This window comes from Typopeltis vanoorti, chromosome 11 (assembly GCF_054136105.1).
Source record: "Typopeltis vanoorti isolate ZY-2024b chromosome 11, IOZ_Tvanoo_1.0, whole genome shotgun sequence".
NCBI classification, from domain to species: Eukaryota; Metazoa; Arthropoda; class Arachnida; order Uropygi; family Thelyphonidae; genus Typopeltis; species Typopeltis vanoorti.
This window is the reverse complement of record NC_143559.1, coordinates 39,266,536-39,291,714: the sequence shown is the minus strand read 5'-3', so window position 1 is coordinate 39,291,714 and position 25,179 is coordinate 39,266,536. Positions and strand designations below refer to the sequence as shown.

The following is a 25,179-nucleotide window of genomic DNA, read 5'->3' as shown; positions in this document are numbered from 1 at the left end:
CGAACATTGTTGTTTTTAAAGTGTAACTATTTTGCTTGTATAACAGTTGGAAAAATGTACGTAGAGTGTTAACACGTGCAAATACTGCGTTCTACATAAAACAATGTCACTTCGCTCCATGATAAGTTTCCTTTTATTCTGGGACTTTTTAAAACAAAATCCGATTTCATGAAGTATTTTCCTTAAAGTTTCTCTTTTCCAAGGAAAATTAATTTTTTCTTTAAGCACAGGAATCAATTTCGGAACAGTTGGCACTCTTTTCTCGACCACGTAAAATTCGTGAATAGCTCTTCTTATAACGTCTACATCAAAATCATTCAAAGCTACGGTTTCGATGGTTTACTTTCTCTGGCGCTTTTTTTAGGAGATTTAAATTTTAGCTTACCTTCACCTTTCGATTCACTACGAATTCTTTTAACAGTTGACCCCGATACGCTCGCAATTGCACTTGCACATTTTATGACTTGAGAAAGGGGAACAAGAAGACGGCCTTCTGACGATTCTTTTTCGCAGAATTTCAGCACATTATTCAATATTCTTTGCAAGAGATACTGAAACGTGTAACAATAGAACTTGCTGACTGTACTGGATCCATCATACAAATTAATAATAAAAAAATAATGCAAAAAGAGAACAACAAAAATCAAGCTAGTACTAGTACAGCGACAGATAAGAAAGCACGTGATTTCTCATGTTGGCGACCAATTCGTACATCCTTCATTTCTTTCTCCCCTTCAGCATGAATCGACTATTCTTGGCACCAAGCCAAGAAGGGATCTAGAAATGGTGGGCGAACTATACCCGTGATCTCCTCTGGCCCAGCTCAGACAAACAAAATAGCGCTCTGTCCGCCCGAGCACTTCTTCGTTCGCCTTCCGTTCACAGCGATAGTGATTACTGAAAGCTATAGGGTATTCCCACCTTATGTGACCGCTAATTCATAAGTAGAAATAGAAGACAGGACACGACACAAGATAAATAAAAAAATAAATTTTAGTTAGGAAAATATTTTTAAAAAAATTTCTAGTGTTTTTTTTCTTTGGTGGGGGGAGACCCCTTGGCTCCCTCCCTGGGTGCGCCACCGTGTTCAACTATTCTAATTCCTGAGAATCTAGAATGCAATGATAATCCTAGATCAATGCCATTTTTAATTTGCAGCTTGATTAAATCTGGTCGGTTTCTCTTAACCAAATTATGAACAGAATTAAACATTTTTAAAGTTATCAAAATGTCTTTTTTATTTAGTTTGTCAATTAGATTTGGTAATATAGATTCGCTACATTCTTCATTTATTTTTATGATTTTATTATGAGCAAATGATTCATTATGCTTGGATAACTTTTTATGCAAAGATGCGGTTCTTGAATCTGTAGTGTTTCCATTCGGTTCCATTTTCATTTCTACCCATTCCTTTGATAGGTGACAACTTTTTTTCTCCTTCAACACCCAAGTTTTTATATTTTGAGCAAACACGACATCGTAATTTATCATTTTTAACTTCTAACCACTTAAACTGCGTTTAGAAATACGATGCTTGTTTCTCGTTCCAGCAATCAGGTAAATGGTTTTATTTTTCTCCTCCAACTTGTTGCATCTTCATTGGATCAATGTCCGTATTATCTTCAACTTCATCTTCGACTCATTTTCAACAGAAGTAGAATCAACAGAATCACTTTTCGTTATTTTTTTTCCCCAAAAAATTTAATGAATTTCACTGTCTTTTCGTGTTTCACGGGTAAAAATACTTTTACAATTATAAAAATAAAATATGCTGAATATACAGTTTTTAAATTTATTATTATTTTTAAATTTTAAACAAACAATTGTTATACATCAGTGTGCTGACGAACACAGAACTAATGTCCAGTAGAACAACCCGCTGATGACAGTTTTACGAACATTTGATTGTCTACTAGTTTTACCATACAATTGGCTACCAGAAGGGTAAAGATAGGACGTGCTATCTTTATTTATTTTCAAACTTTAGTTATAGAGGAGTTGAAACATAATTCCAAATAATCTATTCGGCAGTGTATAGATTATTTGGAATTATTGTTTCAACACAAACTCGTACGGTAACCTAACAAAAATGTGGCTTAATATATTTCAAAAAATTATGTGTGTTTTTTTAAATAAAAAGTAAACAAGAAGAACAAGGGGCTTGCAAATTTGACAAAAATTTACCAAAGGGCTCGCGCAATCCCCTTATAGCTCACCACTCGTTAAAGCGATGTGGAAAGTTTGCAGGATGATTTAAACAGGCTGACAGCATGAGCAAAATATAATGGGTGTCAGTTTAATATGGAAAAATGTAAAGTTATGCTTTTTGGGACAAATAAATTACAAGCTGTGTACCACACTGATGGAACTATATTCCAGTTGATTGAAGCTGGAGATTTTGGGGGATGGTAGTAGAGTGGAAGTTTAGATGGGTAAATTGCCAAGGCTGCTCATAGGATTACTTGGTTATTGAAGAACATGCTAACAAGAAGAGATAAGAAAGTTACCTTTCCTCTCTTTGACAGCCACCCACATCTGGATTACTTGTGCTCAGGTCTGGTCACCTGGACTGCTTAGGAATGTGGAAGTAGCTAGGAGATTCAGAGACAAGTGACCAAGATGGTGAGTGGCCTGTAGAATGCTCCCTGTGAGGATAGATTAAGAGTTTATGGGTTGCAAAAGTTGATTAATAGATGAAAAAAGGCGATATGATAGAAACATTTAAGTTACTTAAAGGGTTTTACAGGATTGATGCAGGGGAAATGTTTCAGCATGGATGGGGGGGGGAATGGAGAGGAAGAAGTGGTCACCCCTGGAAGTTGAGTAAGGGTGTGGCGAGGGTGAAAGGACTACATTTTTTTTTGCATGGAGAGTGGCGAATGAATGAATGGAATTCGTTGCAAAAGTCATTTGTTAGTGCTTTGTCTGGTAATGGGTTCAAGGAGACGTTACAATAGATATTGTGTGGATAGCTTGCATCTTTGACAGCAAGTCTTTGGACTCCGTGGAGGTCCTCCCTGTACAATAATAATAATATAATGTAGTGCTTATTATCGAGCTTCAAGAGCTCAGTGAGTACAGACGAAGCCCTTTGGTCAGAAAGACCTGGGTTCAATTCCTGTCCATGATGTGAGGAACCTTTATCTGATCTCTTTCGACTAAAGATGAGTTAGCTGGTCTCATACAGAGGTAGGGGGTTTTCCCCTCCTGGAAATTTGGATTTTTCGTCCCTCAGAACAGCAAACTGGCCAGTAGAACATGCAATTTAGAGACATAGAGGCATAGGAGTAACTACCTTGTATTATAGTTAGGAAAGCTGTGGGTGCCTAATTGCCTGTTAGAGCCACTGATTGATGGATGGAGTGCTTATTATTATTATAAACCCCTTGAGGATACCTATCAAGAACTAGTGTGCAAAACCAGAATGAGTGTGTGTGTGGGGGGGGGGGGCACAGGAACATTTATTATAATAAACATGGCTCAACAAATTATTCAAAATCCTAGTAGCCACAAAAAAAAAATGTACTTGCCCAAGACCCTGACTCTCATTTTTTTAATTATATGTCCAAGGAAGTCAAAAGAGGTTCCATAAAGTGGTTAATAAAAAATAAAATAAAAAAATTTTATTAAATAAAAAATATTCTGTTTTGTCTAGTCTTCAGCTTCTTGCCACATCTGAGTGGGCAATCATATTTATTATTTGAATATTGAATTGCAGGATAGACAAATGAGCACATTTGAGGCCATTTGGTGTGAGATTGTGGCTAGCAGAACAAAATATACAATTGGGTGCTGCTATAGACCAGGTGATGGAAAAGATGGTGGAGATAGTATGCACAAGCGAATAGAAGAAATGAGTGAAAGGAGGGTAATTATTATGGGAGATTTCAAATATGATCGCATTGATTGGAGTGAGGAGAGGACACACGGGAGGAAGGAATTGGATTTTATGCGGTTATTAAGGGATAACTATTTGCGACAGCATGTAATGGAAAATACTAGGGGTCAGAGAGTGCTTGATCTAGTAATTGCATCTGAGGATTTGGTTGTAACAAATATGACCACATTACCACCAATTGGTGAGAGTGATCATAGGGTCTTGACTTGGGAGGTGGCTAAAGGTGTGGAATTTACAATTAAGACAGGGTACATGTGGAATTATCTGGCTGGTAAGTATGACAAGCTTAGGAGTTTGATTGGTTCAGTGCCATGACATGTACAACTGCAAGAGCTAGAAGTTGATAGTGCATGGGAGGCAGTTAAGAAGTGTTTGCATGAAGCAATGGCTAACTGTATACCTAGAGTCCGAATAATAAATTAAGTAGGGGTTAAATGGATGAATAACACTATTAAGCTTGAGCTGCAAAAAAAGAAACAACTATGGAGGGAATTTAAGGAGAAAGGTGACCGGCAGGCACGCGAACGGTATAAAGCGCAGGCCAGAAGGGTAATGAATGTGGTAAGAAAAGCAAAAAAGGATTACGAAAAAACATTAACCATGCAAGCAAAAAAAAGAAAAAATGTATATGGCAGAATGATTTTAAAGAATGCCGATGGTAGGGAGATAACTGAATCAGTTGATATAGTTGAGTTACTGAGTGAGCACTTTTCAAGAATATATCATCCAGGTGGTGACATTGCAGAAATGAATGAACCAATAGATAATACGGGAATTTGGTGAATGAAGTGGAGGTGACTAGTCTATTGTATAACCTCAATGTCAATACATTTGTGGGATTGGATGGTATACCAGCTCGTGTCATACGTGAAGCGGCTAAAGAATTGTCTGTACCCTTGACCATTTTGTTTAATTTGAGTCTCGGGTCTGGGTTAGTCCCGAGGGGATGGAAAGAGGGGAAAATAGTTCCACTGCATAAAGGAGGTTCCAAGACTGCTGTTGTAAATTACCGACTAATTAGCATATCAGGAATCGTTGTCAAGGTCTTGGAGAAATTAGTCAAGAAAAGAATACAGGATTGGATAGATGAAAATCGGATATTGTATGGGGGACAACATGGTTTTGTGAAGGGTAGATCATGCCTCAGTAACTTGCTCACGTTTTATAACACAGTGAAGGATGAACTGGATAAGGGTAATGGGTTTACAGTGAATCTACTGGACCTTGCCAAGGCCTTTGACAGGATACCACATGGAACTCTAATCAGTAAACTGGAACAGATGGGGATGGATGTAGGGTTGGTGAGATGGATAGGAGGGTGGTTGATGGAGAGATACCAGAGAGTGGTTTATTCAGGAGTTGAGTTCAAAACACGGCTTGTGACTAGTGGTGTGCCGCAGGGCTCTGTTCTCGGACCACTACTTTTCAATTTTTTCATCAATGATATAGGAAAGGATCTGAGAGGAAGTGTTCACATTTTGCTGATGATACAAAGTTGGGTAGAGCAATTGTGAGTTAACAGGATGTCAAAATTTTGCTGGATGATTGGGATAGTTTGGAGGACTGGGCTAGTGAAAATGGATGTCAATTTAATGTGGCAAAGTGTAAGGTTATGCATTTTGGGGGTGAAAGGAATAGCAGCAGTATATCACATTGGTGGAACCGTACTCCAGGAGATTGATGAGGCCAGGGATTTGGGAGTGTTGGCGGATAGGGAATTGAAGTTTAGGGGGCACATTGCAAAAGTGGCTAAATCAGTTCATCAAATCACTTGGCTTCTGAAAAATACTTTAACAAGCAGAGACAAAGAAGTTATTGTTCCTCTGTATCAAGCCTTGATAAGACCCCATCTAGACTACTATGCCCAGATATGGGCACCAGGGTTTCTTGATGTGGAGGAGGTGGAGAGGATCCAGAGACGAGTGACCAAGATGATAGCAGGCAGAACAGGTTGAAGATTTGTGGGTTGCAAAAATTGGTCGATAGGCAGAAAAGGGGTAATATGATTGAGACATTCAAATTACTGAAGGGTTTCTATAAGATTAATCCAGAAGATATTTTTGAAAATAGGACTGGTGGTGGGAGGACTAGGGCCATACATGGAAGATGGGCAAGAATGTGGTTAGCAGGGGTGTTAGAGCTAGGTTTTGTACTTGGAGAGTGGTGAATGAGTGGAATAAGCTTCCAGAGTCTGTTGTGTGTGCTACGACCGTGAATGAGTTCAAGGCGAGGTATGATAGATACTGTGTGAATGTCGAATAGTTATTCTTGACATGATGTTAGGGCCTCCCTCGATGAGTCTGTCAACTCCTTGGAGTTGCCTGGAATAATAATAATAATAATATTTGTTGAGCCCTGATAATAGAGTGGTTACTACATAATGAAAAAAATATATTCAGAGGCACACAGCAAAAGACCAATATCTTGGTCTGTCTTTCTCTGAGCACCTTCTAATATTTCATGTTATATGTGTTTAAACTGCTGTACAACCTCGAATGAACTTCATAAACATACTGAACAGTAATAATGTCAATTTTATTTTCTGTTATCATTTTTAATGTGGTTCTAAAATGAATATAATAATAAAATACAAATATAAATATACAGATTGCAATAATTTTACACACACTGTATTATAAAAAACAATAATAAAATTATTAATTAATGCCTTTCAAGATCAGCATCTCCCAAAGTTTTGGCTTGGCCAGTCTGTTGTTGCAGTTAAGGTTAGGATGATTTGCAGATCTCAGAACCGTCTCTGAATAGCCATTCAAACCTAATTCGCTTCTGTGAATTAGCCATAGAAGTACAGTATTCGGTTATTCTCTGTGTGGGTGAATTAATGCACTTCAGGATTGATTTCAATAGCAGCCTTCCTTCTGGAATCCAGGTTGACCATAGAAACATGGTTGTTGTCTTAGTAGACAACTGTTTTTATGGTTGTCTACTAATGTTAACATTTTATACTGAATTCATGCCCCAGCTTTCAGTTTACTTATTAAAAAAAAGCTCTTTAGACTTCCCAAATGTAGTTTTTTTTTCAATTCATTGTGCTTCGTATAGTAGGGAACTTAATGATGTAAAGGTCATTATAACTGGTCTAACTTTCTTGTTTAGCATATTTCTCTGTATGTTGGATGATGAATTAAGAGTTAGAGAATCATTAATAATTGCTATCTCCATCTACTGTCACAAATGAAAGGCATTTCAGAACAAATTTCTAGAATATTGTTTGAGAACATTACATTTCCTTTGCATCCCACTCTCCTGGAAGCTTAACAAGTTCAGTATTTGGAACAGCATCTGTCCCAAAAAAATTGACATTATTAATATGTGTTCATCGATATGTGCTCAATAGAGCACATATCTGCTCCAACCTCATGACCTAAACGAAAACTAGACAATGTGAAAAAAAATATATATATTCATTCCAAATATAATTATAATTACCTTAAGGTACGTCCAATAACTGAGTTCATAGCTATGAATCAGTAGACAGCTGCTGCGAAATGCTCTCAAACGCAGGGAAGTAAATGCGGAAAACATGATGTCTTTTGAGCAGTAATTGGGTTATTCCGGAGACAGGGAATGGGCAGTAATTTATAAGTTGTCAAAATTATTAAAAACTGAGATACATATTTTTATTCAACTGAAATATAGTTTTACTTAAACTAAATGCATACATATTATATTATATTCGCTGTTTCAACTAATTCATGTAAAGTTTTAACAGCTTAAGATTTCTTAAGGTAATCAGAGACATGTCAAGGTGTATTTGGCGCCCTTGGAAAATTCGTAGCTAGAGCCTTTTTCAGTATGACAGTTTCGATAATTAGTAAAATATCTTGTGACTGGCACTCTTGGCGACTGCCTCAGTGCGATAGAGTTCCTATACCACTGAATGTTGTGATCTTTGTAGTGTATACACTTTGACCTTTTGGTGGAATCCAACTTTAAACGTTTAAAAAATCGCACATTACTTTTTTTACTGCCCGTTAATTAATGCTACTATACCAAAAACTCACTTCATTAATGCACCGTCTCTTTAATAGTGAGCGGGGGTAACTGAGTCTTGTGCACAGGTGTGTCAGGTTGCGTGCAGTTTAAAGGGAACATTGATTCGCTATCCTAATCTTAATATTGTGAAAATATGAGTTCTACATCTGATTTTTTTAACATGAAGTATTAAAAGCACGAGCTCCTGAGGGCGGGGAAAAACTATTTTTCTGTCCAGAGTTCGACTAACTTGAAATGTTGATGATAGGATAGGCCTTGAAAAATTTCTTCTAGTCACCTATTAGATAAACATCTTACCGATAGCGGTCTTCTTTTTCGGCGTTTAGTATTATTCAATCAGAAATGCAATAATGCTACACAAGTTCTCTCTAAAGATTAGGATTGGTATAATATTAAATATACAGTCAAGTGTGCGTCGAGTAGGAATTATCTGAAGTATGAAATGTTTCTTCAAATATTATTTCTTTATTAATGTATCTGTAATCATACAGAGTTTTTAAGTAAGTCGATTTTCTTGAGTTTATGGGACGAAAAACCCATCTTTCCGGGAGAAAAAAAACCGCTGTCCCGTGCTAGAGATCGACTAACTCGGGAGCCTGTTGAAGAAAGGCTTAGAAAAAGTTCCCCTAGTCGGCCACTAGAATCTTGATTCTAGTGGCCGACTAGGGTGAAGATGCAAATATTACTTCCACAGAGCTACACACTGACTATGGTTGAAGTTGAACAGTCCCTCTCAGTCTCCAAAAGATATATAGGACTAAAATGGCCTCGCCTGTTCCTTATAAGGAAATAAAAGGCGTTAGCATGCTTAGCTGCATGACGGCAATTTTTTCAATCAGTCTGCTTTTCATTTAATGCTCACTTTATTTCTACCATCGACTGTTTCCATGTTGTGAAAGTTACTACAGGGAATGTGAATATAATATAAACACCTATGTTATTTAACTAGAGAAAGAATATGATTATACAATTCTTCTTCTTCTTCTGCAGCTTTTCCCACTTAAGTAGGGTCGCTGTTTGTGGTGAGGCTCCTCCACAACTTCCTGTCTTGGGCTGTAGCCACATCCAAGTCCTTCATCCTCAAGTCCTCTTCCACCATCTCCCTCCATCTCTTCTTTGGCCATCCACGCTTCCTCTTCCCCTGCACATCCATCTGTATGACCTTTCTTCCCACATACTCTTCCTTCCTCCTTATCACATGACCAAACCATCTCAACCTTGCCTCCTGTATCTTCGCTCCTAAGTTCGTAACTTTCACTTTTCTCCTTAGATAGTCATTTTTCATATGATCCTTTCTGGTCACACTGCACATCCACCTAAGCATTCTCATCTCTGCTACCTTCATCCTGCTGATGTTATTTTTCCTCAGGGCCACAGTTTCCAAAGCATACGTCATAGTTGGTCTTAGTTGGTCATAGTTAGATTGATCGGCACCCTCTTATCGCATAGCACTCCAGCCATCTCTCTCCAGTTCCTCCATCCTGCTTGTATCCTGCATCCCACTTCCTTCTCAGCCTCAACATCCTCTTTCATTGTTGAACCTAAGTATCTAAAGTCACTGACCTTCCTGATGACATTTCCTTCCAGCTCCAGATCTGTCTCCTGGCTGCCATCCACTTTGCAACACATATACTCAGTCTTACTTCTGCTCAGTCTCATACCTCTCTCTTCCAGTACTTTCCTCCAACTTTCCAGTTTGGCTGCCACTTCGTCTCTTGATTCTGCACACAACACGATGTCATCTGCATACAACATAGTCCAAGGTGTGTCTTCTCTCACTTCCTCCATCACAATATTAAACAGGAACAGATTTAATGCAGACCCTTGATGCAAGCCTACTGTCATTGGAAAACTTTCTGTCACTCCCAGGCAGGTTCGAACACTTGTCTTCACATTTCAGTACATCTCCTTCACCAACCTGACATATTTCTCTGGTACCTTCTTCTCCCTCAGACACCTCCAGACTTCTTGCCTTGGCACTCTATCATATGCTTTCTCCAAATCAATAAATACCAGATGTAGCTCCCGTTGCTTCTCTCGAAACTTTTCCATCATCTGTCATACCCCAAAGATAGCATCTGGCCGACCGACCAGGCATGAAGCCAAATTGCTCCTTTGCAATCTCCACCTCCTTCCTCAGTCTTCAATCAAGAACCCTTTCTAGGATTTTCATTGTGTGGGACATCAACTTTATTCCTCCGTAATTCTTACAGTCTTGTGCATCCCCTTTACCCTTGTAGATGGGGACAAGAATTACTTTCCCTCTATTCCTCAGATATATTTTCCTGTTGGCAAACTTTCATAAACAGATCCCACAGCAGGTTAATTCCCTCTTCCCCCAGAGCCTTCCATGCCTCCACTGGAATCCTGTCTGGAACCACCGATTTTCCATTCTTCATCCTCTTCATGCCTGCCTTCACTTCCACTCTACTGATGCTCTGCTCCATCTCCTCAGAAGGCTGCCCATCTTCTCTGTGAGTCCTCGCATTTTCCTCATTCAAAAATCCCTCTAAGTATATTCTCCATCTGTTTCTTATGTACACATTCCTCCATAATATACTTCCTTCAGCGTCTTTGATCTGCCTCACATGTACAATGTCCTTTGAAACCTTATTTCTACATTTTGCCAAGCGATAAATCTTTCTCTGTCCTTTTGTTTATAATTGACCATAAAGGTCTTGATATGCCATGGCTTTCGCCTGTGCAACAACTCTCTTGGCTTCTCTCTTTTTCTCTCTCTCTCTCTCTCTCTGTATTCCTCTCTGTCCTCTTCCACTCCTACTTTGCCTTCCTCTTAGCCGTCACTGCTTCTTTTACATCATTAATCCCTCTACCAACCCTCCTTCTGATCTGTAATCTTTCCGGATGTTTCACCAAGCACCTCAATTGCACAGCTTATAATTACTTTTGAATTATGTCTCCACCAATCTTGTACACTTTCTAGTCCATCCGAAATCCTCTCTAACACCTTCTCCCTAAAATGGTTCCTCACACTCTCTTCATTTAAGCAAAACCACTTAATTTTCTTCCTACCATAGTTTCCAAAGGTTCTTATCTTCGACTTTATTTCAAAGTCTGCACATACAGCCGGTGTTGCTGCTCCACTTGATCTGTTGGGATTACTTTACAATTTGTTACTGCCTTAAGATGTTTTCTTCTAGTCAAAATGTAGTCAATCTGTGAACTATTGTAGCCACTTTTAAATGTTAGCAAATGCTCTTCCCTCTTAGAGAAGAAGGAGTTCACAATTGCCTGATCAAACGTTACTGCAAAGTCCAGAATCCCCTCTCCTTCCTGGTTCATCATTCCACTCCATGGCCACCATGCACCCTTTTACAGTCCCTATGTGTCCGTTCAAATCTCCTCCGACCATCACCATCTCGTTTTCTTCCAGTTCCCTCATTTCTTCATCTAGCACGTTCCAGAATTCATCTTTCTCTTCTGCTGTACAGCCAACTTGTTGGGCGTATACACATAAGACGACCAGTTGCTCTTCCCCAAGACCCAGTTTCATTTGCATGATCCTATCGTTCCTCCTACCCACTTCCAGTACTTCGCCCTTCATTCTGCCACACATCACAATTCCGGCACCATTTCTTCCCTCCAGAATATGTTATACAATATAAAACTTTATTCAACTAGACACACGATACGATTATGTAATGCAAAATATTTTTTTTTTTAATTTCAACTAGTTAAATAATGTGATTATAGAGGGCGTACAGATATGTGTAAGATACGGAAGTAGAATGTTTTCGTAGTTAAGATGTATTTTTTTAAGGCGCGTTTATTGAATGGAAATTAAACGGAAAGCGCATTACTCTATTACTGGTGATGTTAACTTTTTTTAACAGTTCATGTGTTGTTTCGAAAATCGTTCCTTTTTGTCGGGTGATTTAACGTATCGTATTTTCTGTTGGATCATAAAATCGTTATCTGTCTACGTTGCACTTACGTATTGGAATTCATTTACTAGCGTAATTACAGTCGCATAAATGGTGATGTAAACAATTTCAGCATTCTGTTCAAATACACATAATTCATTTCCAATAAATATCGCTTGCAAGTTTGATTCAGATTCACCGTGAACGTAAAGAATCACTTGTTGGAACTACTGTGAATTATTGGTAAGCATTGAATTTGACTAATCTGATCATTAAATGATGCTGATTATTTTCAAGTGGCCATTAGATTTTTTCTAAAAGATCAAATATGTTTATTGCTCCACTAGACATTTTTCGCATTTAAAAATAGTATTATACATAATGTAGTGTTTTACATAATTCAGTAAAATATATTTTAACCATTATTGTACATTCCCTAAGAATTGAAAATTATTATATAAAATTTAAAATAATACATCATTAGATATTTACACGTGTAAATCGGACACTGCAAATTATTACATTGAGAAAACGGTTTCATGGATAATACTGAATCAGAAACTTGTGATAAAATATATGTGATTATAATTATCTTTCCGCTCGTTTCCAGAGGAAATGGAGACATGGAACACGAGACAAATAGTTACCGGAATTCGAGCCTCTCTCTCTCTTTATGCCAAATCAGGAAATATCAATTGTTTGATTGATGTTTGCATTTTTATCTTCAGTGGAGTGCAGTTTCTTCCTGCAGCCATTGCAGCTCTTAATATTGTCCTTTCGAGTTAAAAAAAAAAATAAATACAAAAATGAAATAATCGGATGGAAGCTCTCTGATTGCAAAAATTAAAATTTCCGAACGAGATCTTTACAGGGAAAAAAAAAAAAAGCTTTAGTTTGGTTAGCTGTGATTCGGGAAGTACTTTATAACTACTTACCATCCATAACAGGCACCGGCTTGTGCCTGTTATGGACTGTAACTACTTGACTATACCTACATTGAGTGTCTAGTAGATATTAATCATATAGCAAATCCTCATTGTCAACAGAACCACTTTATTGGTGTCACTCAAACCAATAAAGTTGTTCTGTTTTGAGTGTTGTACTTACAAACTAAAAAAAAAAAGTTTGTAAGTACTGCACTCAAAATAGCTGTAGTACTTACAAACTGCATTTTTTTTTTGTTTTTAAATCAAAGGTTGGTCGATTGGTAGAGCCTCTGCTACTAATGGCTCGCAAAAAGTTAAGCAAGTTTGAGCACAGTTAGTAGTTAGAAGGGTATTAATAATAAGTATTAATAATAATACTCTTCTGAATAGACAGTGCTGATTTCTTATTCATGCTCATTAGCATGAATAAGAAATCAGTACAATTACGAAATAGTAATTGTAACACATCATTATAACCTGTTTTCTTCCAGAATGATTACTCTTATAATTATTAATGATTCTTCTATTAACAAAGTAGCTAATATTTAGCTACTTTGTTAGAGTATCCATATTAAGATACATGTCTTAAAAGTGCTAATATTTTGATTTCACTGACTTTACCGAACAGGTATTGAGGATGCGAGCCCACAATGCTTTAGGATCTTCCTTTTCTTATAAGTTATTTTTTTCTTATTCATGTTAGAATACCAGAATGTTGATTACATTGACATTAAAAGGTCTGGTTAGTTATTGAGGGGTCAAGGTTTTCTGCATCTCCTCTTTTTTACTGATGGATGGCTGAAGTGTTAGAACATACACATATTTTAAATGTGCACAGCTCCGCAAAGAATTAGCATTAAAGAATAATCATTTTTTAACTCCAGTGAGGTTCAAATTTCATGTCCTGCCTAAAAAAAGTAAGTGACAGTTTTACCTTTAGTAGTTGTGAAGCCCTCATTGATGTTAGTCACATAACTTGGGGATATGTACTAGCTGTGGTCACAATTTGGATAATACTAGCTGTGGTGGTGGGCAGTAGATGACACTGATGTAGATGATTGGTAGTAGAGGTTCGGTGTAGTGGTGGATATTATTATTATTTGTGACACCTCCAAGGAGTCCGAAGACTCATCGCTGGAGGACACCTACTGTACAGCTCTCCGTCTCCATCATTACCAAACCTCTACTACCAATCAACTACATCAGCGCCATCTACCGCCCACCACCACCACAACAAGTATCTTTTGTCTGTAAATTGCTTGTGTTCTGATAGGCCGATTTGTCTGTATATGGGATGAAAAACCTCGAGTTTCCGGGAGAAAAAAACCCTGCTTCCTCTGTATGAGATCGGCTAACTCACCTTCAATTGAAAAAGTCCATATAAAGATTCCTCCCGTCATGATGGGAATCGAACTCGGGCCTTTTCCAATCGAAGGGCGCAATGTACCATCGTTCTTCCAATTGCGCTACGGAGGCGCTTGCATACGGAGATGGAGAGTTGTACAATAGGTGTCCTCTCGCGATGAGTCTTTGGACTCCTTGGAGGTGTCATGAATAATAATAATAATGTCCATGTGGCCATGTATTATGTGGTTTTGTTGGAAATCCAGTTATCAGATAGAAAAGTAATTCATTCTTGTTGTAACTCATTCATATTTTTAAGTAGTAATTTTATACAGGATATTCTAAAACAAATGGTATCTGTTAGCTTGATCATGCCCATCAATTCATCTGTGTGAAACAGTTCAGTAATAGATGAACTGATTTTCATGTAACTTAATGTGATATTTAATACTACAAGAAAAAAACTGCCACACAATTTTAATTTTACAATTGTCTGATAACTACTACTTTACATGACCAAAATATATTTTTCACTATGTAAGTAAAGCATCTTCTTGTGGAGTTGCATGTGGGCACCCAGTGAACATAATCTTGCACTTGTTTTTTTGTGTGTTTTGTTTAAATATTTTTTATTGCTTACATGAAGTTGCATTTCCATTTGAGTATTTTTTTTTTTCACATAAGGATGTACTAATATTTATCTACTGAACTTCAGATTATTTATTTATTTATTTATTACACTTCTTAACCACGTCACCGTCAATATGGATAAAATACGTTACTCCTCTACACTTCGTATCCATCACATATTTCAATGTAATATCAATGGTATTTCAATTTTAATATGCACTTCGCATCCATGGTAACTTGGACATATATATATATATATATATATATATATATATATACGTCCTAGCCGATTGGGTGGTTAAAGGCCTTTTTGATTTTGAGATGAAATTTATTCTATGGGTTTAGCTAGTAAAAGTTAATTCAGAAGTAACTGAAAATTTTTATTTTTAAAATGTTTCATTTTAAAAATAAAATGTATGCTATTAAACCATACTGTGTATACCAGATAATATGTAGAGCCTTCGAATTAAAGCTACTCTGTAGTACAATCAGGAGAACAATGACACATTGTACTCTTAATTTAGAAAAGAGCTGAATTTGATTCTCATGATGATGAGAGGAATCTTTATATGGACTTTTTCAATTGAAGGCAGGTTAGCCAATCTCATATGAAAGTAGGATTTTTTCTCACAGAAACTTGGTTTTTTTCAACATGCACAAACAAATCAGTTAAGCGAACATACACAGTTTACAGACAAAAAAACTATTTTTGGTGGATGTGTGTGGTGGATTAAGCCTGAAATTTGAAATTTGAAGCCTGAATTGTCTTGAAAAGTTCCATGTTTGGTTTCTAAAGAAGGGCTTGTGGATTATGGAAAAAATTTTAAAAAATCTGTCAAGGTTAAAAAATATACAAAGATATAGAGAACAATACAAAATAAATCTTAACTTGCTCGAGGTTTCTAACCTGTAATGGATGGAAGTCACATTGAAAAAAAAAAAAAAATACATATGTGGAAAGTTATTGCATTATAAGAAAAAAAAAACAGTAAATGGTTGTCATATTAAAACATGCAAATTAATTTTAATTCTCTAAAAAACTGAATTTTCAAATTTTTAATTATGTTTAACACTTTGTTCTTAGAACAAGATTACTCAAGCAAGTCCTGTAACATTGATGCCCTCATATCTGATTCAGTGATTTTTAGAGCTAAAAAATAAATGCTCTACCCTGGCTTGAGTAGGCTTATGCAACCACCAGACATTTCTGAAACAATAAAATGTGCATTATTTGAAAATCACTCATTGGTTTAAACATTGCAAAAAAAAAAACATAGTAGTTAAAAAAGAATAGAGAAATGAAAACTACACCATGAAGCATTAAATCATATGCATATGTACCTTCATGCTTATGACTACCCAAATTAGTTTGAGCCATGGAGCCTCTTTTTTTTTTTTTTTAACTGGCTGCAGCTCCATAGAAACCTCTGGCTCCACAGCCCTGGTTATGTACACTGCTTGGAAAGAAGTCAATGGACACAGTAGTGTAAGAAACAAACAGCCATGGCACCCACCTTAATAAGACGTAGGAGAGCAGAGACTTGATAGCTCTCTCTTTCTATTATACAGCCAGTCTTTTTATGCTTTTCCTGTAGTTAATTCCATGTGAACTATTTATCTGAGCAGGCTGAATTCCATAATTGTTCCTTTTCTCCTTTGCATACTATCTTAACTTGCCAAACCATTTTTTCCCCCTCATTCATTCCTCTTATATCTATTTCTGGAATATTATTCCTTTTCAGTATTTTCAAAGATTACAACTATAGTTATTAAAGAGAGAAATGTCAACACATTTCTGTTTTCTTTCCACATACACAATACTAAATTTAGCTGTTCCTGTTTCCACTTAATGTGATCCTGTTTGGTTTATGTGATCCTGTTTGGTTTATAAAATATGCACATTAAGCAGCTGATAACAGTAAACACTGAATTCATAAAAAAAAAATAATAAATACATAAAAGATTACATTATAATGATCTGAAAGTTTATTTTTCACTTGGTTAGAGTATAATAAATTTAGTTTAATCCTTTATCCAAGTGTGAGCAAACAAAGTTTGCGCCTGAAAGTATCTTCAGGACTGGGGTAATGTGATACCTTACCCCAGTCCTGAAGTAAGGTGTTGTATCACCTTACCCCAGTCCTGAATATACTTTCAGGTGCAAACTTTGTTTGCTCACACTTGGATAAAGGATTAAACTAAATTTATTATACTCTAACCAAGTGAAAAATAAACTTTCAACATCTTTCTCTAAATCCAGAGTAATTTATTAAAAAAAGGGTGGCACACCATTTGGCAACTCCTATAGGTAGAGATGACCCGCGAATGCTTCTGCCTGGTATCTCAGCTTGGGCCTGGCTCCCACTGAAGAGACCTCAATAATTCTAGGTCTAGCTACTCACTGATGAAGCCTCAAAAAAGGCTGAAACCGGTGGGGGCTATTATGAGTTCGCTCCCTTAGGGTTTTTGCCTTAAGGGAGCAATTTGAGTCTCCGGGGAAAGTGTTCTCCGGCACGGCCCGCTGAGGGGCTTTGTCGGTGAATGATTTTCTTCAGAATTTGAGCGGTTCTGCTCGGTGGTGGCGTGTGGGTGGAAGGCCATCACTGAGTGGAGCCAACGCTGAGATGGACGGTCTTTCGCCCATGATTGAGTGGCCTAGGGATCGTCCGAATTTTTAGAGACGGCTTTACTTACTCATAAGGTTTAGCTACTCACTGATGAGACAAGTTCCAGATTTAGCGGCCCCGAGAGAAAGCTCCATGTTCCAGTCTTCTTTTGGATTCCAGTTGCCAGTTACCAGATCCTGAGAGAGAGCTCCTATTCCAGTATTGTTTGGTAAGAACCCTTCTAGTTTTTCTTTTGTTGGGTTTTATTTTTTGCGGCCTCGTTCCAATCGGTGCAGGTCCGCTTTAGGGTATTTCCTTTTGGGGACTGAAATTTGCTATTCCGTTGGTAAGGTATTTGCTTTTAAACAATGTCGAAATTCTTGCCAAGAGTTCGTACTCTCGGGATCGAAATTGACCCAAACATCGACAAAGCGACGTTTGTGAGAGCTCTTCTCCAAGTCGTCAAAGCAGAAAGTATTTACGGGCTTACCCCTTACGGGGGGGGGGGTAGATTCCAAATAGTAACAAACAACATAGAAACAAGAGAAACGCTCCTTAAGGGCGTAGAATGTGAAGGGAAAAAATACCTACCCTTCCTAGTCGGAAGTATTTTAAAATCCATAAAAATTGACAGGTTTCCACTCGAATATCTAGAGAAAGGGGAGGAAATCATTAAAACCATTTTCTCCAAGTGGGGGACTGTCCGAAACGTAACAATCGGACAAGACGCGGATATCCCAGAGTGGAAATCAGGGGAAGTGAGCATTTCAATCGAGATGAAAACCGAGGTCCCCAACTTGATTTTTTTAGGCTCAGCAAGAGTAATAGTCAATTATCCAGGCGTAAGAAAACAATGTTTTCGGTGCACCGCTTTGGGTCACCTTAGCGCTCACTGCCCGAAAAACAACACATGCCGCAACTGCTTATCGACAGAACACACATTGAATCAATGTGAGTCACCGTGCCGTAAATGTGGGAACACATCCCATAAAATAGATATTTGTCCTATCAGGACCCTTGCAGAAAGAGCAGGAGGCGCCATAACACCTGCGGCAGTAGCCATTCCTAAGCTCACAACACAGGACTCTCGAGCTACCGGCCAAACAGTAAACGAACCACAAACAACTGAACCAGAAGAGTTTCCAGCCCTCCAACCGCCAGTTACTGCAACGACTACATTAGGAAATCAGGCAATAACTGGGAGGAACGCAGAAGGGAGAATTAGGAAGAAAAAGAAACAGAACACTAAGAAATCTTACACCAATGAATCGGAAGGCAACAATAACAGCACAGAAACAGAGGAAATGGAAATCAACACCAGTACAATAAAACGACCCATCATGCCGGAAGAAGAAGGAGAAATGAAACGAAATAAACAGGACACTGAAAGCCAAATAGAAGCCTCAAGTTCAGATGAGGATGAGGAAGGAAATGAGATAATATCGCGAAACAACACAGAAAATGAGGAAGAAACCTCATCAGAAGAAGACAGAGAGCAAGGAAACAATCCAGAAACTAAGGAAGGAACAAACTTGGTTAAAAGCAATACTCCAAACGGCTCTGTCATTTTGAAGAACTTTAAGGGATCTCCAAAAACGGCAGGAAAACTATTTCAGATAATGACCACAAAAGGAGAGCCAACTTTCTTGCTCTTTAAAAGGAGCAATAGACTCATATGGGGAGAACTCTATGTAAAGGATATAACCAAGGTCGAGTCCCAGCAACTGGACGGTCACCTGGACTTAACAGAGGAGGAAAAACAACACTTATGCGACACATTGAAGTTGCTGACACGAGTAGATCTGGAAAAGAGATACCCAGGGATAATGAAGGAATTTGAAAAAAGAACTTTACCAGTAGATACAAACACCGGTTCTTCTCACGCCATTACAAAACCGGTAAAAAGAAAAGAACCCCGATATGAATATTCGAATGTAACAGAATGAATCCTATTTTATCTTAGGAATAAACCCGAGATAAAAAACAAAGTCCACACAGCTGTACAGGAAAAGGGAGACGTGGCTTTGCAATGTGAAGGTGAGCTAGAGAGTCTTAGAATATGGCTCAAGTTTAGGAAAGTCACTTACGACCGAGCAGAATGGAATGAATGCTTGAAGAGAATATGGCAACTTAATGATGAAGAGTCAGTACACGTACTCACAGTGATGGAAAACGTGGTAAAAGACTATGAGGAAGCGGTAAGAGATAGCAGGGCAAATATGACATAAAAAAAAAAAAAGCCCCTTCTAAGTTTCTTGGTTCTGTTTCTGTATGTTCACGCTTAATCCACATAGGAGGGGGAAGACTTGAGAACCCGAGCGGCGAAGGCTTACAGCGAGGCGGTGCAGCTCCTTGCGGGCTGCATCACTCGGGCCAGGCTCTTCCCCCGTTCTTGCAGTACTTTTCTGTTAATTCACCGACTTTTGTTGTTCTCTTTATGCGTGTTCTAGCTCCTTTGTTGTTTCTGTTTATGTGTGTCCTAGTTCTTTTGATTTTCAATTTATGTGTGTCTTCCTGCATTTGTTTTTTCACTTCTTTCATCAGCCAGACATCTGAAGAGGTGGCTGGCCAGAGAACGGATGGAGGGAGATAATGTCGGAGATCTGCTTGGTGCTGGCATTTAAGTCAGGCCAGGTGGATCGACTGAGGCCTCTTTTAACTACCTACTACTATCCACTCTATCTTTCTTCTCCTCTCTCACTATCAAGCTGACTCTCAGCACAACTTTTTTTTTTTAAATCTAAAGAGGCCAGTGATGAAAGGCATGAACTCCCATTCTACCTCAATAAAGGGCAAAACTAGTCTGGGTAGTGGCCCTTCCCTTAATGCATAACATTATACATATCCGCAAGGAGATGTGTTTTGCATTATAGGAGATACTGAGACAGGAGTGTTGGTAGCTTGCTCCACCTTTGCAACGAGTTGTTCTGGTGTTGTATCACCTTACCCCAGTCCTGAAGATACTTTCAGGCCCAAACCTTGTTTGCTTGGATAAAGGATTAAAGTAAATTTATTATATAATGATCTGATTTTCATCTTCTAAGTGAGACCACTACTTTGCTTCTTGAAGGCTGAAGAGGCTTTAGAAAATGCCATTTTTGACCTTTGTAGTAGAATTTTCATATTATCTAATCCTTATCTCACAATGCTAATATATTATATTATAGGTTTCCTACCTTTCATGAGTGGAATCATTGCTTCCACAGCAATGATTCCACTATCCTGAAATTCCACTCTTGACTAATCACTATCCTGATTAGTCAAGCAGATAGTGTCTCATTCTCCAACAAACAGGCTGTAGTGTCAGATATCACTGTAGAATGGATGCTTGTATGTTTCTTGGTGGTAGAATTTTCATCACTCAGTATTATAGGTTTAGTGCCTTTCATTCCTAAAATGCTTTACTGGCATTTAAGAAATATTAATAAAGCCTTTTCTAGTATCAGCTCAATTTGAGAGGGAAGGATTTTCTCCACCACAAAACCAGCCAACCAGAGCATATATGAATTGACAGACATAATACATTATGATTTTATTCTAAAGAACCAACTGGTATATAAGGTTTATTGAATGTGTTAGATAAATCTGACATTTTGATATACATGTGTCTTAAAATAAATTACTCCATTCTAAACTGATAAATAAAAATTTCTAACTGAGTGATACCAGTTGGTTCTTTAGAATAAAATCATAATGTATTATGTCTGTCAATTCATATATGCTCTGGTTGGCTGGTTTTGTGGTGGAGAAAATCCTTCCCTCTCAAATTCTCCAACAAACAGGCTGTAGTGTCAGATATCACTGTAGAATGGATGCTTGTATGTTTCTTGGTGGTAGAATTTTCATCACTCAGTATTATAGGTTTAGTGCCTTTCATTCCTAAAATGCTTTACTGGCATTTAAGAAATATTAATAAAGCCTTTTCTAGTATCAGCTCAATTTGAGAGGGAAGGATTTTCTCCACCACAAAACCAGCCAACCAGAGCATATATGAATTGACAGACATAATACATTATGATTTTATTCTAAAGAACCAACTGGTATCACTCAGTTAGAAATTTTTATTTATCAGTTTAGAATGGAGTAATTTATTTTAAGACACATGTATATCAAAATGTCAGATTTATCTAACACATTCAATAAACCTTATATGAAATTGCAACTTTATTTGCATGAAAGAACACACAAAAGAGTACTACATAGTAGATTTCCAATTTTTGTTGCTTTGAATCTGTCACATTAGATTTTCATTGTGTTGCTATAAACTTTTAATGCTTACAGTTATCATTATTCTTAGTGCTAAAGCACATTCCTTAATATCTGCAAGGAATTTTTAATTTGTCCTATATTCCTTACCCAGAAACTTTGACAGATGTTTTTCCTCATCAGAACATGGTTGGCCTTACAGATAATGATGAGTTATAAACACAGTTATTATTATCATTTGGTAACCTCCATGAAGTCAACAGACTCATCATGGGATGCTATATTATGTAATACATGATATGCCTTCAGACCATAATAGTTATTTATTGTTTATATAAATTAAGAGTAGATATTAAATCCAACATTATTTCAAAGCTGAATACGGAAACTATAAAAGTTTCGTGCAAAATTTGACCAGAGAGCTTACGGGAATACACTCACCGCCATACTACGAGTTACCTTAGCCGGACCTTATAGGTGGCAACGAACGTTGCCCAGACATCCGTATGTTCGCCTCCTATTGGTCCATTTTGATAAGGTTTCACTGGCCTGACAGCTGTTTCAAACTCAATGGTTTTCATCAGAGACCAGGCAGAAACCTAAGAGAGCAAAAACTCTCAGTACTAAGGAACTCAAAGCATCAGAGAGGTGTATTTTCTGGTAGGCAAACTCTTGGTCGGTGTGTGAAGTATTTACTAAAATAAAGAGCCAAAAGGCTTCACTTCGACGATGCAAAATTAATGACTTAATTTATATAATTTTGCATCACCGAAGTAAAGCCTTTTGGCTCTTTATTTTAGTAAATCTTCATTGTTTATATAAAATAAAAATCTGATAACAATAAATGGCAGAATGATCACTTCAAGTATAGAAAATTGTTTTATTTCATATTTTATTTGGAGTGTTTTTTAGAATTATTCTGATTCCTTTATTAACAGTAATGTGTGACATACGGATGTCGTATGCTTAGAAATTTGTATTATTAGTGATTTTTTGCATTTATGATTTATGTAATATTTAAATAAGCTTAGTTATTTAATGAAATTTATATTTTCACTATGTCTATTGTTAAGAAATTTGTATAGAATTTTTTTTTATATTTGCCATGTAAAATTTTTATTAAAATTATACATTTGATATATTTTTTTATCGAATTGTACAATAAACTTATATTTAATAAACTGTATTATATATTTATTTTTTATTCCAAAAACATTATCACGCTACGAAAAGTGAAATAAGTAAAATATCAGTCCCCTTTTAATTTTTACTTATTCTTGCTGGTAAAGAATAACCAGCATATATTGTCTTACAAGAAAGCACTATATATATATTTATTATCACTCCTGTATGCCAGAGGTTGTAAGGCCTATAACAAATAAATTCATTAATTCATTTCATTTCGTATGGTGATTCAACGGCTGTGAGCCCCTTTTACAGGGAGGTACGGCACCATCTCAATCCTCCCTATTTTTATCCGGGCTCGGGACCAGCATTGCTCACAATTCAGACCTATGGCTAGAGGGATTGTCTTAAGTATTCCTGACTATATCCATGTGTGTGTTCACAGGGCCAGTTTGCCTGCTTGTGGGATGAAAAACCCCAGATAAACTGGGGGGGGGGGGGGAACTCTGCTTTCCATACCCAAGACCAGCTAACTTGGCTATGGCTAAGGAAGATCCTTAAGCTCCTCACGTGCTGACGAGAATCGAGCCTAGGATACTCCTTCCCCAGGCATATGGTTACAAAGTGTATAGCCACTAGGCTAACCACGTGAACAACAACAAATAAATGAAATGTGTGGACTGGGATCAAGAGCAGAGTGGTCAGTTGATATTCTTCTTAAAGAGCTAGAGGTTGTAGTCTTGTGAAAATACTTTGTGGACGGGTTGTTCCACAGAACTAAGACGAATGGAATGAAAGATGATGAGATTTGGTGAGTCAGCAGTTCAGCTGTAAAAAGACATTGCCAGTTGATGCTTGTGTTGCTGTGAGTTTAGGCAGAAATAGACCTAGTCTACTTTGAACACCTGTGGAAATGTACGTAGAAGAGATGCAATGCAGTAACTGACTGTGAGACAGTGGATGAATGGATGAAGACAGTCTGTAAGAGAGGAGTTCTTAATTAATTAAACCACTCTTCTGAACAGCATGAAGAACTTTCAGAGAGATTTTAGATGTGCTATTCCAAAAGTGAGAGCAGTGTTCCAAAATTTGGTGGATTTGAGATTTATACAGAGTAAGTAACTGGACAGATGAAAAGTAACATCTCGAATGAAAGAAGATACTAACTTTCCAGGAAGCTGAAGATGCTATAGAAGTGATGTGGTGATGCTAGGAAAGGCTAGAAGTAAAAGTCAGTCTGAAAAGAGAAATCTTATCTAGATTTAAGTTGAACATTGTTAAAGGTAAAGGAAAAAGAACTAGTCTCTTTTGTGGAAAAAAAAAAAAAACTGTTTTGGAAGCATTGAAGGTAATTAGGTTGTTACTGTCCGATTGCAGCATAGCATGGAGATCAGTTTTAACAGTTCTTATTATAGATCTTGAGGCTTGAAATGTTCAGGTACTACAGGATTTGTCATATGAATGGAGATTGCTACCATCAGCAAAGCTGAACAGGCTTTGAGATCAGTGAAAGCTATGTGAAAATGTGCAGAACTCATCAAATTATCCAAATCTACTTGCCACTCTGTTGATATATATATGAGAAAGAGAGTGAGTGAAATACCGGAACACCGAGGAATACATACATTATGAGGCATGAACCCCTTCCACCATTATTACATGATATAGTGAACAATCTGAGAAAAAACAGGAAATTCATTTTCAAAGGGAGGAAAATAGATGGTAACACTACAATTTGAAGTCATCATCTAAGAAGATGGTAAGACTAGAAGAAGAAGAAGCCTTCTGATGTCTTTCTTGTATGTCAACAGGATTCATGCAGTGCAGTGATAAAAGTAAAAGAGGCGATGATTCGTCATTATCTCTTCTGATGTTGGATGAGAAGAATGATGCCATCAGATCAGCATTATCTTTAAGCGATGTTGCAATATTACTATCTGGGTGGCAGGACAAAAGTTTGCACCCAACAGTTTTTGCAAGGGACTAGAGGGTATGCTTGGCATTGACATAAGTGGCAAGTTTTCTGTATTTAATTCTTTGAATGTCAGACTATCATTGTTAATGATAGACTTGTAAGTGTTGAAGGCTTTGCTGTTGACTGTGAATGAAGCTGGAGTTTTGTCTCAAGCCACTTATGATAAATTGCTTTCTTTTCTTAGATCCTTTTGGTGCATTTTGGAAAACCGTGGCTTAGTTAGAGTGATAGGAATTTTGAACATGGTGAGGAATGATGCCAGTATTCCAATATGAATAAATTCTGTAACAAGCTCACAACAAGTATCCAGATGTGGAGAACAGAAACATTAACCTGATCGTGGAAAGGAGTAAAAATCTTGCAGATCTTCCCATTTGGGATTCATAGAGGTTAGGAAATGCCTAAGAGAAAGTGTTCCACTAGAGATGAAACTTGTAAGATGAACTGATTTTGAAAGGATTCGGTGGGGGGGGGGGCGGAAAGAGAGAGAGACTTCAATGATTGCATCATATCTCACTTATGAATTATTATAAGAAATGAATACTCATAGAAAAATAATTGAAGAAAA

General features: G+C 37.4%; 1 protein-coding gene across 3 annotated transcripts in view; it reads left to right on the top strand.

The window, feature by feature from the left end:
* Nucleotides 1–11,672: 11,672 nt before the first annotated feature.
* ex (FERM domain containing expanded) overlaps nt 11,673–25,179 on the top strand; it is a 268,471-nt gene continuing 254,964 nt past the window's right edge. For all 3 annotated transcript variants that reach the window (XM_090400073.1, XM_090400077.1, XM_090400074.1), the window contains exon 1: nt 11,673–12,042. The gene's annotated coding sequence lies outside the window, so the exon portion shown is untranslated. The remainder of the gene's footprint in view (nt 12,043–25,179) is intronic.